The sequence below is a fragment of the Ursus arctos genome, chromosome Y, assembly GCF_023065955.2.
Source record: "Ursus arctos isolate Adak ecotype North America chromosome Y, UrsArc2.0, whole genome shotgun sequence".
Classification (NCBI taxonomy): Eukaryota; Metazoa; Chordata; class Mammalia; order Carnivora; family Ursidae; genus Ursus; species Ursus arctos.
The window spans coordinates 15,928,242-15,945,883 of NC_079874.1; positions in this window are offsets into that span (position 1 = coordinate 15,928,242).

The following is a 17,642-nucleotide window of genomic DNA, read 5'->3' on the forward strand; positions in this document are numbered from 1 at the left end:
CTCTTCGAATCAGTAAAGTATCTCTGTAGTGCATTTGAGAGCAAAACAAGTCCTTCTTAATTCTGAGTAATTCCCACATGAGGGCCTTCATTGTTATAAGTGATTTTGTTAGATATGGTTTAAGTTATTTCATTTATTTTTTTAAATATTAATTTTTTGTTATGTTCTGTTAGTCACCATACAGTACATCCTTAGTTTTTGACATAGTGTTCCATGATTCATTATTTGCATATAACACCCAGTGCTCCATGCAATATGTGCATGGAACATTTCATTTAATTCTCAAAGTAATCCTATTGCATAGGTTTCAGTATTCACATTTTATAATGGAAAAAAAAAAACCCAGGTCTTATGGTTACCAAAAAAAAAAAAAACAAAAAAAACCATATATAGCTACTGTGGTAGGGATTAAATCTGACTCCAAATCTTTCTTATTTTATTTATTTTCTATATTTCTTGCTTCCAAGTCCATGCACTGTTCCTAAGACTTTAATTTCTGGGATCAAGATCTACAAAGAACTTCTCAAACTCAATACATGGGAAATGAATAATCAAATAAAAAAATGGGCAGAAGATATGAACAGACACTTTTCCAATGAAGACATACAAAGGGCGAACAGACACATGAAAAAATGTTCAAAATCATTAGGCATCAGGGAAATTCAAATCAAAACCACATTGAGATACCACTTTACTCCAGTTAGAATGGCAAAAATGGACAAGTAACAACATATGTTGGAGAGGATGTGGAGAAAGGGGATCCCTCCTACATTGTTGGTGGGAATGCAAGTTGGTACAGCCACTTTGGAAAACAGTGTGGAGGTCCCTTAAAAAGTTAAAAATTGAGCTACCCTATGACCCAGCCATTGCACTGCTGGTTATTTACCCCAAAGATACAGATGTAGTGAAGAGAAGGGCCATATGCACCCCAATGGTCATAGCTGCATTGTCCACAATAGCTAAACAGTGGAAGAAACTGAGATGCCCTTCAACAGATGACTGGATTAAGAAGTTGTGGTCCATATATACAATGGAATATTACTCAGCCATCAAAAATAATGATTTCTCAACATTTGCTGCAACATGGGCGGGACTGGAGGAGATAATGCTAAGTGAAATAAGTCAAGCAGAGAAAGACAACTATCATATGGTTTCACTCATTTATGGAACATAAGAAATAGGAAGATCAGTAGGAGAAGGATGGGAAGAATGAAGGGCGTGTAAACAGAAGGGGGAATGAACCATGAGAGACTATGGACTCTGGGCTTCAGAGGGGAGGCGGGTGGGGGATTGGGGTAGGCTGGTGATGGGTAGTAAGGAGGACACATATTGCATGGTGCACTGGGTGTTATACGCAAAGAATGAATCATGGAACATTACATCAGAAACTAATGATGTACTATATTGTGACTAACATAACATAATAAAAATTATTATAAAAATAATTTCTGGGATATGAGCCTACATAACTTCTCCATTTCTGTTATTTTAGGTTATCCTGACCACATGCTAACTGCAATACATATCAAAGATAAATAAATAAAAGGAGACCGTTTATTTTTGGGATCACTAGGTCTCAAACAAACTGCTATATCATGAGGGCATAATAATTTTCTATAAACTTTCTATAAGCAAGGATAGAATTTTGAAGATACCATATGCTCTTATGGGTGTACTGGGCTTCTCCAGACACTAATGGGTCTTCTGACCTTACATGTCATTTTCTAATCTTTTCTATTTCAATGCTCATTAGAATCACAAAGGCTCTACCTGGAAGCCCAGGCAATCCCCCTGTTCCTTCAGCACATCCCTACACTGACTTGCTCTCTGAAACGTATTTCTTTCCCTGGGCATGAATCATTAGAAATAAATTTTTAAAGCCATAGTCTTGGACAAGATGTTAGTGGGAAGAAGGATAAGAATTAATGCCCAAGGCAAGGGTAGAGTGTAGAGAAGATTAAGAAAGGTTCAGAAATTTGGAAAACAAGAATCTAAGATGATTTCACTTCCAAATTTTCTATCTAATAAGCCTACTTCTCTCTACTCTCTCAGATCCACTCTTATTATCCAGGATTATGATAATTTTAGGTGGTCTGTGCTTCACCTTCCACCAGTGCATCTTCCACAGGGCAACTAGAAATGGCTTTAACAAAAACCTCACATTATGGTTTCTATTAAGTCCTATTTAATCCCCTTTAGAGTTCCATTTCCTTACAATGATATTTTTTAAATTCCATGGAGTTGGAAAATATATTCCTCACAAACAAAATTTGTTTGTATTCTATTTTGCCTCCAAGCTGAGAGAGTACACAGGACCTGCATTGGCAGTCCAGTCCACTACTTCTCTGAAGGTACTTGCCTTCTACATCAGTTGTTATAAGCAATTTTGGAGCACAAAGACTTAGCTGCGCCTTAAATTTAAGACTTCAAAGGGTAGAGGTCTGTCATTTCTTTTTTTTAAAGATTTTATTTATTTATTTGACAGAGAGAAAGACAGCCAGCGAGAGAGGGAACACAAGCAGGGGGAGTGGGAGAGGAAGAAGCAGGCTCCTAGCAGAGGAGTCTGACCTGGGGCTCGATTGCAGAACCCTGGGATCACGCCCTGAGCCGAAGGCAAACGCTGAAGGACTGAGCCACCCAGGAGCCCCTGTCATTTCAGATCTGAATAGACTTGTTATTATAGCTATGTGCCAAGAAGTAGGTAGAATGAGTAGGATCCAACCTAATTCCTGTTGTCAGTACTACCGCTAATTTTTAAAAAGGTAAATATTTGCTAACTAGAGCTGGTTTTGTTCTTGATCAAATAATCAACTTGATGTGCTATTATTTTTAGAATGAGGGAACTCCAGGATATTTCAAATGCTCTGCCTGTAAATTTAGGTGCCACCTCCATTTCGGATTTATGAATTTGTCCAGCTTGCGGTATGATGTCCTTGTCCAAAAAGAGACTTCCCAAAGAGGAGATACATGGGACACCTTGGGCATTGACGTTATAATTGGAAGTCTACGTGCACTTAAACAGGGACAACTCTTGCCAGTCCTACCCTTGTCTCAGCTTCCTGAACTGGGACTTGTCTGCTCAGTCTTGGCCTTGCGCCCTCTGGGAAGGTGAAAACTTTGCCTTTTCTCTTCCACTTCTCACCTGACAATCCCCTTCCTTGCCTTGCCTCTGGTGACACTGTTACATGCTGGAGAGGTTCTCTATTAAGGTGAATTGAACTCCTGCTAACCGAGGCTGTACAGATCTGCCCTACGTTACAAGTGTAACATTACAAGGTGAACCGTGTAAGCCAAAAACTCCCATCAAACAAAATTAAAACACCTAAAAAAAATCTCCCAAGGCAAGGAATAGGAGTAAGGGCAGATCCCCCAACCAGGTGAGATGCATATCCAGAAATGCCTGTGAACCATAAGAAATTAAGGCAGATGTCCGTTACCATACCCTCCCTATCCCTCTTCCCCCCACCATGTGCTCCATCGGGTGTTACCCTTTCCCCTTCCCCAACTGTTTAAAAACAATTCTTACATTAACGAAATATCTGAGGGATTCAGGCATCGAGTTTGCAGAACACCTACATTGTCTGGGTGTTCTCTTTCAGCTCTTAATAGAGAAATGGGAAGAGACGTAAGAAGCGGATGTGGGGGTGCGCGCGGATTTGCGCTAGCTAGTCCCAAAGGCGCAGAGAGCCAAACTGAGGCAAAGAGAACCGGGCTGGTGGAGAGAGGCAGCTGCCTCTAACATTTAGCACTCCTTGGTAGTTGTGGTCCTACACAGGCTTTCTGGAACAACAAGCAGAGTCCAGGGGCGCCGTGCAGGGAGCAGCCCTTGTAGCCCCGATTCCCACACTTCAGGCCAGCCTCCTCTGCAGCCGCCAGAGTTTCCTACAGTCAGTTTTGTCTGAGTGGAGGAGGCGAGAGGTAGGGTAAGGGGAGGGTTGCCCCCAGGTGGCCCTAGATTCAGATTCACTAAAGTGAAATGACTATTGGGAATCATGAGTGCCAGTGAAAGAGCCAAATATTTCCTGCGTTATCAATCACCGGTGCCGAGGGATATGCGAAGGTTTGGGGAACTCAAATCTGGAACTAGAGGTAGCGGAGGCGGTGGCGAGGAGAGGGCAGGTGAAGGTGTTCTGAGCTCTGCACCCGCGAGGGGTAGGTGTAGACAGCTGGGAAGAATAGGCGAAAGGAATGCACAGATCAAGCGAAGGAAGATGCGGTGGTTATCTTGGCGAGCAGCCTTCAACTGACTGAATCCGGTTCTTAGCAGGAGGGTCAGGTCCAGTTGTGTTTCCTGTTAAATGCGTGCTATTCTCCACGCCTTGGGGACGATGAGCCAGGGTCCAGGCTGCAATCGCGAGCGCGAAGGAAAGAAGAAGCTTCTGAGACCTTCCAACCTTTCACAGGGTCGTGCGGGGTTGTGTCACTATCCTAAACGGGAGGAGCAGCCACTCACCCACTCGGACCAGAGTCCACCCCTCTTAAGGGTCAAACAAGAGAGCTCCTGGGTGACAACAAATGAGCCTAGCAGTCTAACGCGATGCGGGGCACCCAGCGATGGCTAACCGGCTCTACTCATGCTTTCTCAGATGTTTCCTCCTTCCCGTGGTGTCTCTCTTTGCTTTCTCCAAACCTGCCCCAGTCACGCAACCGTCCTTTCTTTCCACTTTTCGGCACTTGTGAGCCCTCGGGGGGGCAAATATTGTCGATCTCAAGCTCTATCTCTACTCCCTATTTGAGGATTAGAAGTCAGCCCCAGAACACTTCTATAACGCGAGTTGGGTGGTAAGTGGGCGCGTCGCACGCTGCACTTGGCTGCGTCCTCTAGGGCTCCAGGCCAGGTTTATCCTCTGACCATGTCATTACCCTGCAAAGGTTTTGCCTTCGTGTTTACCTTTAGTAGCATTGCTCACTTTCGTTTTTATTTCATGGCTATAAGTAATTTAAAAGGTAGCCAATTTAGCAGTGCCGCGTAGGTACCCGGAAGGCAAGTATGTGAAAGGGTACCTACGACTTTGCCAGGGACTGGGTTGCACGAAACGTTTTTCGGAGGAAAGAGGGTACATGGAGTCTGGAAGGATCTGCTCAATTAGGTCTGCAGCACTATAGGGGGGAGGAGGCAGTGCACTTCAACCTGCTTGGTGTGTGGGCTGGAGGAGACGTACGAAAACAAAACACGCAGCCGAGTCCCGTGTGCCTCTCCGCGCACAGGTAGTTCCCTCCTAATTCAGGCTACTACGCGTGCGTGTGTAAGGTTCTGTGGCTAGCAGACGCCGGCGCACTCTTGGCAGAGTTGTGGAGGCAAGACCCGGGTTTTCTCTGCTTCCTCGAAAGTGTGGCTCCTGTGGACTTAAAAAAACAACAAAAAACAAAACCAAGTACCAGGAAACAACAAAGTAAGAGGTTCCGATTCTGTTGATCTGCTGTTCGGTTAGGTGTATTGGTAAGTGCATATTCTTCTAATTTGTTGCTACCCTCTAGCTTTCATGTTTTAAGTTTTTGCGAAAAGGCTCCCAGAGTTGAAGGTAGAATATATGTGCACAGGGCGTAAGACACAGAATGAGCATAGATGGAGGATGTTACCTGGGTCCTTACGCTGCTGGACACAAGTATTCCTCTGGAGGACTTCACACTTTTCTTTTTTCTTTTTTTTTAAATTTTTAAATTTTTTAAATTATATTATGTTAGTCACCATACAATACATCCCTGGTTTCTGATGTAAAGTTCACTGATTCATTAGTTGCGTATAACACCCAGTGCACCATGCAACACGTGCCCTCCTTACTACCCATCACCAGTCTATCCCATTCCCCCACCCCCTCCCCTCTGAAGCCCTCAGTTTGTTTCTCATGCTTCATTCCCCCTTCTGACTTCACACTTTTCTTGCTAGAGTAGGTACTTTCCCGGTTTCTACAGAGTAAGCAACCGCAGCTAGGTTATATGCTGGGGCTAATTAAGGCATAATTTACTATTAATGAGCTTTACCCAGAAAACATCAAGATCTCAGGTACAAGGTAAGATCCTGCGCGCCCCACCAGAAGAGTGAAATTTGGGGGAAAAGATCAGGTCTTAGAAGAAAAAAAATAAGCAGATTTTTAAAACGTATGTACTTAAATACGAGAAGGAGTGTACTTCAAAACAAATCTTGTAAAGGAACCAGCATGCTCAAATATTTGTGGAGAGTAGTAGCAAAAACTTTTTCTGTCTAAGGTGGAGTGGTGTGTTTCAGCTAGGTTCCTCCTACTCATTTTTGAGGGAAGGGAGTAGGAGAGGACTAGTGTTATTTGATAACTGGAAAAGTTTGTTCACATGTGGGCAAAAAATAAGGAAACCCCATTCCAAGTGGTGGGTAGGTTGTCACTGCAGACATAGTTGAGTATTTGACATTTGGTAGCCTGATACTTCTGTGAGTCTGAAAATTCACACTTTGAGTGTTAGATTAATATTCATGACAGAATTGCCTATAGAGAGGGCATTTAAATAGGCAGTTATTAAAAACAGACTCCCATACTTGGAGATTGTTCTGTATCCTTCTCATTCCACTCTGCATCTGTTACCTTATCTCGGTTTTGCAGTGTTATTTCTGTTTATTCAGACACATATTTCAGCGTTTGAAAACAGACAGGAGGTAACAATGATTAATATGTGGCCCAGGTTATTCCAAGGCTGGACTGCATGGTGTGGATATATCACTTTAGGTGCACTTATTGCGTGGAATGAGGAGGTGGTCATAAGGGTTTTCATCTGGGGCTCCATGAGCTACAGCATTTTCACTGGAAGCTGTCAACAGGAGGTGTCCAAAAGTTAGTGTTTTACTCATCAGTTAGATCCAAAAACTCATTTGTGATTCTCTCTAAATTTTTAAAGGGCTGGCTAGACCTCTGCTTTTGGAGGCTCCGGCTGGAAACAGAACTGGTGGGAAGTGCAAGGATTGACAGCAAAGGGATGACATCTGCTGATGTAACTTCACTAGCCTCATGGTACAGTCCTCCTGGATATCGGGAGTGCTCAGCTCTTCATTCCAGCTCTTGATTGCCTAGACAAATGTTAACTTGCTCTGTAATCACATCCTGCTCCTCCATGCTATCTTCACTAAAATTTCCTGTTTTGGAATATTTCCCTCAAATTTTCAAAGTATGACATCTGTGTTCCTTGCGCACCTAGGAATTAAACAAGGTAAAAACAAACAACAGCAGGGGGGTAATCAAAAGGGGGAATGAAGCATGAGAGACTGTGGACTCTGGGAAACAAACTAAGGGCTTCAGAGGGGAGGGGGCTGGGGGAATGGGATAGACTAGTGATGGGTAGTAAGGAGGGCACGTATTGCATGGTGCACTGCGTGTTATACGCAACTAATGAATCATGGAACTTTACATCAAAAACCAGGGATGTACTGTATGGTGACTAATGTAATATAATAAAAGTATTATTATAAAAAATAAATAAATAAAATAAAATTGCTGAAAGTTGATTCAGACAAACAAACAAGCAAACAACAGCAACAACAACATTACATATACATACAGGCACATACAGAACTCAAAATTGTGACTGTGTAAAGGAGACCAGGCTGACTCTAATGGGAGGAACAGGAAGGACCATAATCATCCCTGCAGGCCACTTCAAGTATGTTTCCTACCAGCAACACTCAGGCTCCATCACACTCCCTTTTTGCTCCTGAAAAATGGTGTTGGCCCTGGGAACTATGCACGTTTTCTGGGACATTTTGGATCTGTGATAGATCTGTCTAGATACAAATGAAGGCACCTCCCTTGGTGAAGAAAAAGAGAGGGGACAAAGTTTGGTAGGTGTGGGAAGAGCGCTGAAGAGGTCACTGACTTTGGGTAGCAGAAATTGCATGAAAGCTAGCCCATGAGGGCTCCTGGAGCAAAGTGGAGGGAAACGTGCTAGGGTTTCTTTACTTTTAAACTGATAAAAGTGGGAATTATATAATGGAAAACATGGAGAACAGAGCCTGGTGGAAATTCCTGATGCAGAATATCCTCCATGGGGAAGAGGCCTACTAGTTTCCATTGTCTCTTGTTCATATCCAGGTGCATCAGCCTTGATTCTCTGAGAAACAGAAACCAGGTACTAGTGGGTCTGGTTTGACCAAGTCAGTTTTGGTGGAGGAACTGTTAACATATCTGATGATGATACTCCCTTGAGAAAGTGACTTTGACAGAGGCTTATGGAAATCTCAGTATTTCCAAAAGGATTCATGCTGGTGTTCCACTGTAGATGTACCTGCAGAACTCAGATGTCCACAAATATCTAGAAATAACTGGTCAACTCAAATGTAAACTTGGATATGCAGATACAGAGACATAAAGTATAGCTCTATTCTGAGAGCAAATACAGGATTTTCTCAAATTTGGGGCAGAATTGTTATTGAATTCTGGACAGAATTTTTCTAAGATGTTTCTAGAGACAAAAGGCATGTAAATATGTTAAAATATTGTTAAAATTGATAAGTAATCTATTTTGAGATACACAAGCTGAGTGATAAAAACTTCAATGCCTAGGAAAGACTTTCCTGCTCACTGACACCAACAGGCAGGAGAGCATAAATAGTGCAACCACATTCACACACTAAATCACAGTGGAATAATGCATATTTTTACCACAAGGAAACTGACAGAAAGTGGCCTCTGTAAGTGTGGATGGTCCTCAATGGTTAGGGTTAGTTCTTTTTTTTTTTTTTAGAATGTATCTTTTTCTTTAAATTCTTTATCTAAGTTCAATTAGTTAACATATAGTGTATTATTAATTCCAGACGTAGAATTTAGTGATCCATTAGTCTTATATCACACCCAGTGCTTATTACATCACGTGCCCTCCTTAATGCCCATCACCCAGCTACCGCATCCTCTGACGCCCCTCCCCTCCAACAACCCTCAGTTTGTTTCCTATAATTAATAGCCTCTTAGGGTTTGTCTCTTTCTCTGATTTCATCTTATTTTATTTTTCCTTCCCTTCCCCATGTTCATCTGTTTTGCATCTTAAATTCCACATATGAGTGAATCATATTGTAATACTATTGGATTACTTAGTTCTTGCTGGTTGTTTTTTGTTGTTGTTTTGTTTTTTGTTTTTTGCATCTGGTGATAGAGTATGTATTAAATATAGTGGAAGGTTTCCAAGAGATTTTGAGTTTTTAACCTTGAGTGAATGGATGATAGTGGAAAAAGAGGTCTCCCTCCCTCCTTTCTTTCCTTTCCTCCTTTCTTTTAAGAGAAAGACAGCCCTATGTGTGCACAAGTTGGGGGAGATGGTGCAGAGGGAGAAAGAGAGAGAGAATGTTAAGCATATTCCATGCCCAGCATGGAGCTGCACGTGGGGCATGGGGCTTAATTTCATGACCTTAACATTGTGACCTGAACGGAAGTCAAGACTCCACTGCTTAACCAACTGAACCACCCAGGCACCCCAAAAAAGGAATTTCTACTTAGTGGTCATGGGGACTGGATATTGCTTGTGGTTCTTTTGCTCAGATGGTACAGGATCTAGTACACAAGGAAAGATGAAATGGAAAGAAATGAGGCTTCTGGAAGGAATAAAGGGAAGTTATGCTTTCATTTCAAATGCTTTAATTTTTTCCAGAGGAAGCCATGAGAGCATAACATGTGTGCTAATCTACCAGATCTGGATAACACTAGACAGTCACTTTAAACTCCACATTAGGTTTGGTTTGCCCATAGTGTCTATTTGACATCGTGAGCACTTCTAAGGACAGGAGCTTCACCTGTATGGAGGCTATGTAGAGTGGGGTGAGGGTGAGGCTAGTTAAGGCTAGGTAAGTGGCATGCAGTGGTACCTGAAGCTTAGCTTGGCCAAGACCGTCTGTCCTAAGGAGTTCCCATCAGCTCTGATTTTGCTGCTCCGGCGGTTTCCTGGAAGGCTTTGGAACTTGGAGGCCAGACCAGGCCAGGCGGTGTTTGGGAAATATAGGAGTCCACTTTGGTCCCCTTATCCAATCCTTCTCCTGCCCATGGTCCACATATATCCCCTAGTAGCCTAGATGAGGGGAGCTCAGGACACCCTTTGTTAGGGTCACACCCCAGCCCTGGGGGCTCAGAGGGACCAGAGAGTTATGTTGTCAGCCAGAAAGTAATTTCTGTTTGCATGAGGCCCCGGCAGTCCCTTTAAACAGTTTAGGCCTGGTAGGGAGACAAACAGGGGGAGGCCAGATACTGCTGCCCCAGTTTATTTGCAAATATTTATGGCCTGTGGGATTACTTCTGTTTGCAAAGATAGCTATTTTGCTGTTGCCTGGGTGAGGCCAGACTGAGAGGCAGTCTTCTTAGGGGCTTAGTGGTCCGTTGATATGCCTTTTGCTGATTATTCTCAGTGTGTTCCTTGGGAAAGCATATTTGATTTTTTTTTTTGTTGAGTAAAGAGTCCATTGAGGGTATCGGAAATGAAAACATACTTTAGTTTTTAGAGACACGTCTTCCCTAGCCAACAGCCTTTTGTGGCACCTACGCACATCTCCTGGTCAGACAAACAGGGAAGTCTGGTGAGAGGAGAGGTGAGGGGGAAGGGGTAACTGGGTGATGGGCATTAAGGAGGGCACTTGATGTAATGAGCACTGGGTGTTATATGCAACTGATGAACCACTTAATTCTACTTATGAAACTAAAAACAAAATTTAAGTTAAAAAAAAAAGAGAGAGAGAAGAAGGTCCTCATAGCATAAAATATATTTGTGAGGTAAAAGACGGTGGACAATGATCATTGGCCTGGTGATAGGTGAGGATTTAGATGAATTTTCATTGACTGACATGCTTAAAGGAGTCATGCTAAAATTAAAGACCATAATCTAAATTAAAACAATTCATGTGCAAGCCAGAAGAATTGTATTACTGGATGAGTTGGGTCAGGATGCTAGGGACAGAACAGGTGAAAGCTCTAAGAGCTTCAGTAGGTCACAACTTTTGGTGTACTTTTGCCTTTGTGATAGTAGTAATTATGGGGTGTGGGATGTTTATAGGCTCCCCAGTTGTTTAGCACCATTTCTGGCACCCCAGCTCCCCCAGCACAATTTCTATTCTACACAGCACTCACAGGACATTAAAAACTTCCCTCTTAAACTGTTACAGTTTTAAAAAGAAGTTCTCTGTGGTGTAAAAAAGTGGTCCAGTGTCATTCCTCTGTATGTGGCTGTTGAGTTTTCCCCACACCATTTGTTAAAGAGACTGTTCTCTTTCCATTGGATATTCTTTTGTATTTTGTTGAAGATTAGTTGCCCATATAGCTGAGAGTCCATTTCTGGAGTCTGTATTCTGTTCCATTGTTCTATGTGTTTGTGTTTGTGCCAGTACCATGCTGTCTTTGTGATCACAGCTTTGTAGTACAGCTTGAAGAGGTTGTTTTGACACTTCACTTCAATTCTATTGGCTTATGTCCATCTTTGTTTATCACTACCACAGTATGTTTTTATTACTGTACCTTGTAAAATATTTTGACTTCACAAACTGTGAGACCTCCAGATTTGTTTTTCTTTTCCAAAACTTTGTGCTATTGGAGTCCCTGACAATTCATATACTTGTAGGTTTTTTTTTCTCTTTTTGCAAAAAATATCATTGGGATTTTCAGAGACACTGCATTAAATCTGTAAATCATTGGCTAGTATTGACATCTTAACAATATTAAATCTTTTAATCCATGAATATGCACATGTTTAGTTTCTTTCATAAGTGTCTTGTCGTTTGCAGTTTACAACTCATTTATCTCCTGGGTTGTTATTTGTTTTAATGCTCTTAAAATAGGATTGCTTTGTTAATTTCATTTTTTTAGATCTTTTTCTGTTAGTACAGAAGAATGTAACATTTTTGAGTATTGATTTTGTATCCTCAACTTTCCTAAATTCTATTATTAGTTCTAATAGTATGTATGTATGTATGTATGTGTATCTTTATGATTTTTTATATATAACATCCTGCCATCCGGGAATACGGGTTATTTTACTTCATTTCCAACTAGATTCCTTATATATTTTTCTTCTTGCTTGTCTACTTTGACTTCTAGTACTATGTTGAGTAGAAATGGAAAGAACAGATATCTTTGTCTTGATCCTGTCTTTTTTGTTCCTGTGGAAAATCTTCCACTCTTTCAGTGCTGAATATGACGTTACCTGTTGATTTTTCTCATTTGAACTTTATTATGTTATTACTAATTTTTCACTTGTATTTGCATGGAATATCTTGTTCCATCTTTTTTTTTTTAAAGACTTTATTTATTTATTCGACAGAGACAGCCAGTGAGAGAGGGAGCACAAGCAGGGGGAGTGGGAGAGGAAGAAGCAGGCTCCTAGCAGAAGAGCCTGATGTGGGGCTCGATCCCAGAACGCTGGGATCACGCCCTGAGCTAAAGGGATACGCTTAACGACTGCACCACCCAGGCGCCCCTCTTGTTCCATCTTTTATGTTGAGTCTGTATGTTCCTTTACATCTGTGGTGAGTCTTGAAGTCTTTTTTTTTTTTTTGATAGCCATGTATCTATCACCATTTGTTAATTATTTTGTGGCTGTTTTTGTAGTTCTGTCTGTTTTTGTCTTCTTTTCTTCTCTTCTTTCACACTGACTTTCTTCACTGTTAATGCTTGGAATATTTTTTGTTTATTTTTTGTGCATTTTTTGTTTTGTGATTATTTTAATACTTATGTATCATATTCAACTACATTATAGTATATATTAAGTTGATGGTTTGAACACATTCCGAAAACACTACAGTTTTATTCTGTTTCATGTTTATGATTTCATATTTTATATATTTTTAATTTTTCAAGTCCCTTAACTATTTTTGAAGATACAATTGATTTTTAGTACTTTTTTAACCTTCACAAATACTAGTTTTATGTGTTAGTGATATACTACCTTTTTTGTGTGTTTGATTTTACTTGTGAGATTTCTTCTTTTTATTTTCTTACTTTCAGCCATGACCTTTTCTTTTCTGCTTAAAGAACTCCCTTTAACATTTTGTTTAAGTTTGGTTTTGTGGTGATAAATTTCTTTAACCTTCTTTTCTCTGGAAAGCTCTGCATATCCTATTTTGAATGATAGTCTTCCTGGATACAATAATCGTGGCAGCAGATTTTTCTCGGTCAGCATCATGAATATATCATGCCACTGCATTCTAGTCTGAAGAGTGCGGAAAAATCAGCCGATAGCCTTTTGGGGTTTCCTTTGTATATAACTGTTTTCTATTTTCTTGCTATTCTCAAAATTCTCTTTGTCTGTAACCTCTGACATTTTCATCGTAATGTGTTCTGGTATGTCTGTGTTTTCTGAAATAATGTATGTTTCCTTCCCCAAGTTAGGGAAGTTTGCAAGTATTATTTTTTCCCATGACTTGCTGCCCCTTTTTTTCTTGCATCTCTTTCTGGGACTCCTATGATGCATGTTAGTACACACGTTTTGTCCCAGAGATCTCTCATGTATCATTATTTTTAAAAAATCTTTTTGTCTTTGCTCCTCAAATCTGGGTGCTTTTCCATTACCCTGTCTTCCAGCTTTCTGATAGTTCTGCATCTGCTTATCTACTGTTGTTTTCTTCCAGAACATTTTTTCATTCAAGTTATTGTACTTTTGAACTCTTATTTGTTCTTTTTAATATTTTATATCTCTTTGCTGTAGTTCTCCTAAAATCATCCACTCTTCTCTTTACATTTGTATTTTTATGATCATTAGTTTCAAGTTTATCATGTAGGTTGCTTATATCAATTTCATTTAGTTATTTTTATGAAGTTTCTTGTTCTTTGGTTTGGAACATATTTCTCTGCCTTCTCACTCTATTTGACTTCCTGTTTGATTTTTTTTTTTAATTAATTAGCTTTCTGTACGATTGTTGCCTGTGTAGACCTGCATGTTTTTGGTGGCTTTGGCTGGCAGATTACAGTTATAGCAGAGCAAGGGCTTAAGGTCCTGGGGCACTCCACACTAGGGCCATCCTGATGGGATGTTTGGAGCTGAAATGGGCATAGGCTGGGGGTTCCAGGGTGCCCTATTTGGGGTGAACCATGATAGGACAGCTGAAGCTGAAACAAGGGAAGTTAGGGGGTGAGTCACAGGGCATTCCATACCAGGGATGCCCTGACAGGATTGCTAGAGTTGGTGCAACCTGGCAGGTTGAAGGGCACTCACTTGGGGTGCTATGACAAATCATCTGGACCTGAGTGGGTGTAGACCTAGGAGGTCTTGGAGTGTTTTACACCTATTTTACCTTGGCAAGACAAATGCAGCTATAGTGGATGCTGTCCTGGGGTGTCCTAATATGTACTGTTCTGTGGGTACCTTATGGAAGCACCATAGTGGGATAGTTGGAGTTCTGCTAGTCACTGGCAGGAGGACATCCATCAGGGATTCCTGGGGTTATTTGGGCTAAAAAGTTGGGGTTCACAGAAGATACAGGGCTACTGAGGAGCCTAGATCCTGCTCCTGTCTGTGCTGTGAATGTGGAGGGGGAATTAAACAATGAGTGAGTCCCTCTGACCGCAGAGAGCATTCTAGCAGCAGCCAGACATTTGTCAGGTGCTCAAGAACTGATCCTTTTAAATTGTATTTGCCTTTTTTTTATTAATGATTTTTTATTATATTATGTTAGTCACCATACAGTACATCCCCGGTTTCCGATGTAAAGCTCGATGATTCATTAGTGGCATATAACACCCAGTGCACCATGCAATACGTGCCCTCCTTACTACCCATCACCGGTCTATCCCATTCCTCCACCCCCCTCCCCTCTGAGGCCCTCAGTTTGTTTCTCATAGTCCATAGTCTCTCATGCTTCATTCCCCCTTCTGATTACCCCCCTTTCTTTATCCCTTTCTTCCCCTATTGATCATCCTAGTTCTTATGTTCCATAGATGAGAGAAATCATATGATAGTTGTCTTTCTCAGCTTGACTTATTTCACTTAGCATTACCTCCTCCAGTGCTGTCCATGTTGCAGCAAATATTGAGAATTTGTTCTTTCTGATAGCTGAGTAATATTCCATTGTATATTATGGACCACAACTTCTTAATCCAGTCATCTGTTGCAGGGCATCTCGGCTCCTTCCACGATTTAGCTATTGTGGACATTGCTGCTATGAACATTGGGGTGCATACGGCCCTTCTCTTCACTACGTCCTTTGGGGTAAACACCCAGTAGTGCAATGGCTGAGTCATAGGGTAGCTCAATTTTTAACTTTTTAAGGGACCTCCACACTGTTTTCCAGAGTGGCTGTACCAACTTGCATTCCCACCAACAATGTAGGAGGGATCCCCTTTCTCCACATCCTCTCCAGCAATTGTTGTTTCTTGCCTTGTCTATTTTTACCATTCTAACTGGCATAAGGTGGTATCACAGTGTGAATTTGATTTGAATTTCCCTGATGGCTAATGATTTTGAACATTTTTTCATGTGTCTGTTAGCCATTTGTATGTCATCATTGGAAAAATATCTATTCATATCTTCTGCCCATTTTTTGATTTGTTTATTTGTTTCTCGTGTATTGAGTTTGAGAAGTTCTTTGTAGATCTTGGATACCAGTCCTTGATCTGTAGTGTCCTTTACAAATATATTCTCCCATTCCGTGGGCTGCCTCTTAGTTTTTTTGACTATTTCCTTGGCTGTGCAGAAGCTTTTTATCTTGATGAAATCCCATAAGTTCATTTTATCTTTTGTTTCTCTTGCCTTTGGGGATGTATCATGAAAAAGGTTGCTTTGGCCGATGTCATAGAGGTTGCTGCCTATGTTCTCCTCTAGAATTTTGATGGATTCCTGTCTCACATTGTGGTCTTTCATCCATTTGGAGTTTATTTTTGTGTGTGGTGTGAGAGAGTGGTCAAGTTTCATTCTTTTGCATGTAGCTGTCCAATTTTCCCAGCACCATTTATTGAAGAGACTGTCTTTTTCCCACCGGATGTTTTTTCCTTATTTATCAAATATTAGTTGCCCAAAGAACCGAGGGTCCATTTCTGGGTTTTCTATTCTGTTCCATTGGACGATGTGTCTGTTTTTGTGCCAGTACCATGCTGTCTTTGTGATCACAGCTTTGTAGTACAGCTCGAAATCTGGCATTGTGATGCCCCCAGCTTTGTTTTTCCTATTCAACTGTTCCTTGGAGATTCGGGGCCTTTTCTGTTTCCATACAAATTTAAGTACTATTTGTTCCAGTTCTTTGAAAAATGTCCTCGGTATGTTGATTGGGATAGCATTGAAAGTGTAGATTGCTCTGGGTAGCATGGACATTTTAACTATGTTAATTCTTCCGATCCATGAGCATGGAATATCTTTGCATCTTTTTATGTCTTCCTCAATGTCTTTCAAGAGTGATTTATAGTTTCTAGAATATAGGTCCTTTACGTCTCTGGTTAAGTTAATTCCAAGGTAACGTATGGTTTTTGGTGCTATTGTAAATGGGATGGATTCCCTAATTTCTCTTTCTTCGGTCTCGTTATTCGTGTATAGAAATGCAACTGATTTCTGAGCATTGATTTTGTATCCCACCACATTACTGAATTGCTCTATAACTTCTAATAGTTTGGGAGTGGCTTCTTTTGGGTTTTCCATATAGAGTATCATGTCATCTGCGAAGAGAGACATTTTGACTTCTTCTTTGCCGATTTGAATACCATTGATCCCTTTTTGTCGTCTGATTGCTGTTGCAAGGACTTCTAGTACTATGTTGAATATTAGTGGCGAGAGTGGGCTTCCTTGTCGAGTTCCTGATCTTAAGGGAAAGGCTTCCAGCTTTTCCCCATTGAGAATAATATTTGCAGTAGGCTTTTCATAGATGGCTTTTATGAGATTGAGAAATGTACCTTCTATTCCTACACTCTGAAGGGTTTTAATCAGGAAAGGATGCTGTATTTTGTCAAATGCTTTTTCGGCATCAATTGAGAGGATCATATGGTTCTTGAGTCTTTTCTTGTTGATATGATGTATCACGCTGATTGATTTGCGAATATAGAACCACGCTTGCATCCCAGGTATGAATCCCACTTGATCGTGGTGGATAATCCTTTTAATGTACTGTTGGATTCTATTAGCAAGTATCTTGTTGAGGATTTTGGCGTCCATATTCATTAGGGAGATCGGTCTGTAATTCTCCTTTTTGAGGGGGTCTTTGCCTGGTTTGGGGATCAAGGTAATATTGGCCTCATAGAATGAGTTTGGTAGCTTTCCTTCTGTTTCTATTTTTTGAAATAGCTTTAGGAGAATAGGTATTATTTCTTCTTTGAATGTTTGGTAGAATTCCCCAGGAAAACCGTCCGGGCCTGGAGTGTTGTTATTTGGAAGGTTTTTTTATCACCCACTCAATTTCTTCATAATTAATTGGCCTGTTTAAGAAATCAATTTCTTCCTGTTTCAATCTTGGTAGTTTATAGGTTTCCAGGAAGGATTCCATCTCTTCCAGATTGCTTAGTTTATTGGCATATAGCTGTTGATAAAAATTTCTAATAATCCTTCCAATTTCAATGGTGTTGGTCGTGACCTCTCCTGTTTCATTCATAATTTTAATAATCTTGGTCCTTTCTCTTTTCTTTTGGATAAGTCTTGCCAGTGGTCTGTCAATTTTATTGATTCTCTCCAAGAACCAGCTTCTAGTCCTGTTGATCTGCTCTACTGTACTTCTGGTTTCTGCTTGATTGATTTCAGCT